Source organism: Geospiza fortis, unplaced genomic scaffold (genome assembly GCF_000277835.1).
Source record: "Geospiza fortis unplaced genomic scaffold, GeoFor_1.0 scaffold391, whole genome shotgun sequence".
Taxonomy (NCBI): domain Eukaryota; kingdom Metazoa; phylum Chordata; class Aves; order Passeriformes; family Thraupidae; genus Geospiza; species Geospiza fortis.
The window spans coordinates 280,111-285,826 of record NW_005054472.1 but is presented as its reverse complement, the minus strand read 5'-3'; positions in this window follow the sequence as shown (position 1 = coordinate 285,826).

Genomic DNA, 5,716 nt, shown 5'->3' with positions numbered 1-5,716 from the left:
GATGGGGCTGGGTCTGGAGATGGAGATGGGGCTGGAGATGCTGGAGATGGGGCTGGAGATGGAGGTGGGGCTGAAGATGGAGATGGAGGTGGAGGTGGATATGGGGCTGGAGCTGGAGCTGGGGCTGGGGCTGGGGCGCCCGTCTGGAGAGAACGGACAGTTCAATTCCCACCCTCGGACCGTTCCCACCCTCGTCCTTACGCAACGCTCCGCCTGTTTATTTGGGCACCGGGCCGGCGAGAGGATTTGTCCTTTCCTATTGTGAGGAGAGGGGCATTAACTATTTCCTCCCCACGTTCTGGACGCCCCTTCCCCACCCCGTGCCTGCCCGGAGCCCCCCTCACACCCAGCACCCCCCAGCCCACCCTGGCACCCTCCGGGGCTGTTGGGACACGGGGCTGGGCACTGCCCGTGCCAGCCGGGTGGCAGCTGCAGGCTTGGCTCAGGGTCCGGCTGGATGCTCTGGGCAGGACAGGCAGGCCTGGGGTCAGACCTTGCTCTCTGCAGAGCCCTGGGCAGGCTCTGAGCTGCTGGGCTCCAGCTGAGCAGTGCCCCAGCACTTTGTGCATCATTCCAGATGCAGAAATCAGGGCTGTGAAGGATGCTGCAGCCTCAGGAGCTGGCAGGATCTCCAGTAGCATAACCTCCATGCAAAAATCCTGTCCGGCACACATCACAGGTGTGCAGCACCCTGGGGTCAGACCTTGCTCTCTGCAGAGCCCTGGGCAGGCTCTGAGCTGCTGGGCTCCAGCTGAGCAGTGCCCCAGCACTTTGTGCATCATTCCAGATGCAGAAATCAGGGCTGTGAAGGATGCTGCAGCCTCAGGAGCCGGATCTCCAGTAGCATAACCTCCATGCAAAAATCCTGTCCGGCACACATCACAGGTGTGCAGCACCCTGGGGTCAGACCTTGCTCTCTGCAGAGCCCTGGGCAGGCTCTGAGCTGCTGGGCTCCAGCTGAGCAGTGCCCCAGCACTTTGTGCATCATTCCAGACATGGGATCAGGGCTGTGAAGGATGCTGCAGCCTCAGGAGCTGGCAGGATCTCCAGTAGCATAACCTCCATGCAAAAATCCTGTCCGGCACACATCACAGATGTGCAGCAGCCAGCTACAGACCTCCAGCTTTTCTCCTCCCTCCATCCCTCTGCGCAGGGTGTCCTGCTGGCCAGGCAGCCCTGGCACAGCCAGGAAGGCCAGGAGAGCGGGCAGGGCGGCACGGTGCCAGGCAGGATGCTGGCAGGAGCAGCCAGAGGTGCTAAGCTGGTAACACTATCCCGAAACCCGATAAAGGACAAGGGGAGGTTTGCAACACGTGGGATTAACAAGGTCAGCTCAAGATTTTTCTCAGGGTGAAAATCAAAGGGGGAAAATATTTGCCTTGTGTGACTCAGTGAGTTCCTGAGCAGCCGCCTGGGTTCCTGAGCTCACCCCGGCCTGTGGCCACTGCTGAGGAGCCAAACTGAGCCCTCCTGCTCAGTTTAAAAACCAGACACTCCCCAGCTGCTCTGCTGTCCCTACAGGTTTACATCCACCCATTGAAACGACCAAAATCAGTAAAATCCCCCCCTGATGCTGGTCACCAAACGGGGACCATCCCAACCCTCTTGCAGAAGTTCTGCCCTCAGTATTTGAGGAATTAGCACCTCAAACTCACCCTAAATCCCCAGCTCCCAGTTTGCTTCGTTGTTCTGAGGTTCAATTACCCCTGAACGTCCACCTACCCCAGCCTGTGGCACCTGCAGCCGGGTGGGATTAAATTCTTTTATTGAAATGTGAGAATTTAAATAAAGGCACTGGAAAATACCTTAAAAAGCTGCAAAGATAATTTAAAAACCACCAAGTTTTCCTGTTTGGAGGCAGAAACCCCATTAACCTGGAGCTGGGACTGAGGTAACCCAGTGGCTTCAGACACATCCCAGGCACAGGCAGCAGTGCCCAAGAATCACAGAATTGATAATTAAGGTTGGAAAAGCCCTCTGAGATCATCAAGCCCACCATGAAATGATGTCCTGAATGTCCCCCTTCCCCAGCCTGTGGCACCTGCAGCCAGGTGGGATTAAATTCTTTTATTGAAATGTGAGAATTTAAATAAAGGCACTGGAAAATACCTTAAAAAGCTGCAAAGATAATTTAAAAACCACCAAGTTTTCCTGTTTGGAAGCAGAAATCTCATTAACCTGGAGCTGGGACTGAGGTAACCCAGCGGCTTCAGCCACTTCAAAGCCGACCTGATAAACGCCAGGGGTTCAAAGTTCCAGGTGACCTTTCAAAGGCGTCAGACGTGACAAACAGAGCCAGGGCATCACGCAAAGCTTTATCTGTGCCCCGTGGTGCCACCGGGCCGCAGGGCAGTAAACACCTCCGGAGGCGTCAGCACAGCCCAGAGCACCGCGGCCACTCCTGGTGGCTGTCACCCGGCTGGGGTGGTGGCCTGGACTGTGGCACGCCGGGATTCCTTCCCAAGAACGCTCCTGCTGCTGGGAATTACCTGAATTATTGCTGACTCTTTCCTCAATATCCCCCCAGTGAGGGGGTGGCACTGATGGGGTTGGTGTGAGTGTCCCCCCAAGGGGTGGCTGTCCCCACAAGGGGTGGCTGTCTGTCACAGACATCTTTTAGGAAAAATCCTTTCTTTAGGATTTTTCCCTCCTGAGAAGCTGAGAGGCCTCAGGAACAAAATGTAAACAATGGTTATCTGCTGCTGTGGAATGCAACGGGTGCATCTGTGATTGGTCTCATGTGGTTGTTTCTAATTAATGGCCAATCACAGTCCAGCTGGTTCAGACTCTCTGTCCGAGCCACAAACCTTTGTTATCATTCCTTCTTATTCTATTCTTAGCTAGCCTTCTGATGAAATCCTTTCTTCTATTCTTTTAGTATAGTTTTAATGTAATATCATAAAATAATCATAAAATAAAATATCATAAAATAATCATATCATAAAATAATAAATCAAGCCTTCTGAAACATGGAGTCAGCTCCTCGTCTCTTCCCCAATCCAAAAACCCCTGTGAGCACGGTCACAGCTGTCCCCAAAAGCGACACCCAAGCAGCCCAGCTTTGCAGCACAGCCATCCCCTCACCCTGTGCCCACCACCACAGCAGATGGTGGTGCTTCTCCTCCAGCCCAGCCCGCGGGAGGAGCTGTCCCCGCGTCCCACCCCAGAGGACACCACCTGTGGGGCTGTGTGGGGCCACAGGGCTGTGCCCGGCCCCGGGGCTGGGACAGGGGGGTTTGGGGACACGGCGGGGCTGAGGGGCAGCACGCAGGGTGGGCTGGGGGCTGTGGCCAGCCCGGAGCCAGAGCTGGGACATGCTGAGGTCAGCAGGCAGCCCCAGCCTTGGGTGGCCGCCCCACAGCTGGAGCCAGCTGCAGGGTCAGGATTGGGATCGGGATTGGGATCACGGTTGGGATTGGGATCGGGATCGGGATCAGGGTCGGTTTTTGGATCAGGATCAGGGTCAGGGTCAGGATTGGGATTGGGATCAGGATTAGGATTGGGACCAGGACTGGGATCAGGATCAAGGTCACGATCAGGATCAGGATTGAGATCAGGATAAGGGTCAGAATCAGGATTGGGATTGGAATCAGGGTCAGGATCAGGATTGGGATTGGAATCAGGGTCAGGATCAGGATTGGGATTGGAATCAGGATTCAAAGATTAAATACTTCAAACTGTGTTAGAAAGATTATTCTGGCCCCTTTTGGTGTCACCAGGGCAGCAGCAGAGCCTCCCTCAGGCCCTGGGTGAGGCTCGGGGCAGTGAATCCCTCTCCCACCAGGTTCCGCCTGGACACCAAACGCTTTATTTCACTTTAATCCCTTTATCCACCCACTCTTTCAGGGCAGCTCAGCTGCCCCTGGCCTCGTGGCACGGCTGCAGCACCAACACTCCTGAAACTCCTCAAAAAGGCAAAGCAGGCAGAGCTTTCATCTAAAATCTGCCTGCTCATCTCTGACCAGGGGCGACGGGGCCTCCTCCTGCTCCAGCTGCTCACGTCCAACACCTGAGCTCCTCTGCAGGCATTGACCTCAGAGCCCTGAACAATTTCAGCTTTATTTCAGGGCTTATCTCCCTCCCATCGAGGCCTTTGGGCCTTAATGCGTTGCCCAAGGGCACAGAGCAGCAGTGATGGGACCACAATCACTTTCCCCCAAGGAAGGCCACACGTTCTCCTCCACACACTTTCCCACTTTTTTTTTTTTTTTTTGAGGGAAAATTCCTCTTTCTCTTTTTCCTTTTTTTTTTCTTTTTTTTTTCTTTTTTTTTTCTCAGACTGAGGAACCTCCCTTCACAGGAATTCAATGCTTTGAGCGAAAAAGCCTCGGTTGGGGTTGGCTCTGCTGGGTCAGGGTGGGCAGAAAGCCTTGAGGGCTGGGGGAGGCAGTGCCTGGAGCAGCCCCCAGCCTGAATTCCAGGAGAATGGGATGCTCCACATGGCCCCCAGACCTTCAGGGCTGCTCCAAGGGCCGGAATTCTGGGTGCTCCCACCCAGCCCCAGGAGCTGCTGGTGTCCCCAGGCCTTGGGCAGACCTTGCTGAGCACATTTGGAGGCAGATATCTTACACCTCTTTTACAAATAAGATAAGAGCCCTTGCTCAAGGTGACCTGAGGGCTGTCCAGAGAGCACGGGCCAGTCCCAGGTGAGGACACACAGCCCTGCCAGGTGCTCTCTGCGGGCTGGGTGGGGTTTTTGGGGGTGACAATTCCTCTGCAGGTCCTTGTGGTGCTCCAGGCAGGAATTTGGGTTGGTGGGCTTAGCTCTGACTATCACAACATGCCCTGCTCCCCAGTCCAGGGTGTCTCACCCCACAGATCCTTCAATGTGGGGATGTGCCCAAGGTGCCAGTGAAGAGGAGGGGCAGTGACAGGGCTGACCCCACAGCCACAAGCAGGGGACACGGTCCCACAGGAGGGTGGCCCTTCCCTTGCCTCTGGAGATGTCCCCACAGGGCTGGGGCAGGCTGGAAAGGCCCTGAGCAGGAATTGTGCTGCGGAATTGTGCCCCATCCATTCCCCCTGAGATAAACCCCAAAACCCCAGAGCCTCTCCCAGCCCCGAGAGCTGCAGGGCCCCAAAGGCCGCGGGGGCAGCTGGAACCTCCCGGAGCCTTCCTGCATTCCAGCCTTCATTTTGGGGCTGTAAATAACCCTGCAGCCTGCCCCGGGACGGGGTGTTCCTCATTCCTGCCCGGATCAGCCCCCCGTGCCAGCGGGTGGCACCGGGCAGGGCGGCAGTGCCAGCGGTGCCTTTCAGGTGGCACCACGGAGCCACCAGGCAGGCCCTGCCAGGGGGATGGTGGCAGCCAGCCTGGACTCTGCATTCCTGGGAGAGCAGGGAATGCTGAGAACCAGCCCTGGGAATGTCAGGTGTGGAAAAATGTGTATTTTATGATTGGCTTTTGGCAAATATTCAAATGAATATTATATGTGTTGTGTTAGAAAGTAATGCTGTAGTAATTCTCTTAAGCACTGTGTTAAATATAGTTTTAGATGTGAAAAATTTGTATTTTATGATTGGCTTTTTGCAAATATTCAAATGAATATTATATGTGTTGTGTTAGAAAGTAATGCTGTAGTAATTCTCTTAAGTGCTGTGTTAAATGTAGTTTTAGGTTATAACAAAATGTTAAAATAGAAACTGTGCTATGTAGGATACTTTTTTTTTTCCTAAAGAAAGGACTCACACTGAGATAGCAGCCACAGGACACCTG